The following is an 876-nucleotide window of genomic DNA, read 5'->3' as shown; positions in this document are numbered from 1 at the left end:
GTATTGAGTTCTTTATTATGAATTATGTTTTCAATTTTCGCAAATAAACAGATTCTAACACACACACACACACATACACACACACACACACGCAAGCGTATATTTCTATCTTTTTCTGTCTTTCTTCCCCTCTCTCTATCTCATGTCCCATCGCCTTCTCTCTATATATATATGCACACACACACACACACACACACACACACGCACAAACACGCACACACACACACACACACACACACGCACACGCACACGCACACATTTATCTTTCACCTTAGACATGTTTCAGTCATTCGACTACGGCCATGGTGGTGCATCGCCTTGAAAGGTTTTAGTCAAAACACTAGTATTTATTTCTTTTCACAAAGCCTGGTATTTATTCTATCGTTACCTTTGTCTGAACTGTTAAGTTACAAGAACGTAAGCAAACGAACAACGCTTGTCAAGCGGTGGTGGAGGGAGGAACACAAGCACACATGCACACATACACACACATAGATATATACGATTGGTTTCTTTCAGTTTCTGTCTACCAAATCTTAAAGGCTTTAGTTGGTTCGGGGTTATAGTGGAAGATACTTGCTCAAGGTGCCACACAGGGTGATTGAACCTGGAACCATGCGGTTGGGATGCAAACTTCTCACAACCACCCCTGCTCAGTGTGTGTGTGTGCGTGCGCGCGCGCGTTTATTAATCAAAGCCAGGAACTTTTCAATTCCCCTTGAGTGTATGTGTGTATACATACATATACATACACACACACACACACACACACACACACACACACACATATATATATATATATATATATATGTATATTCTTTTATTCTTTTACTTGTTTTAGTCATTTGACTGCGGCCATGCTGGAGCACCGCCTTT

Source organism: Octopus bimaculoides, chromosome 3 (assembly GCF_001194135.2).
Source record: "Octopus bimaculoides isolate UCB-OBI-ISO-001 chromosome 3, ASM119413v2, whole genome shotgun sequence".
NCBI lineage: Eukaryota > Metazoa > Mollusca > Cephalopoda > Octopoda > Octopodidae > Octopus > Octopus bimaculoides.
Note: the sequence above shows the minus strand (reverse complement) of the source record.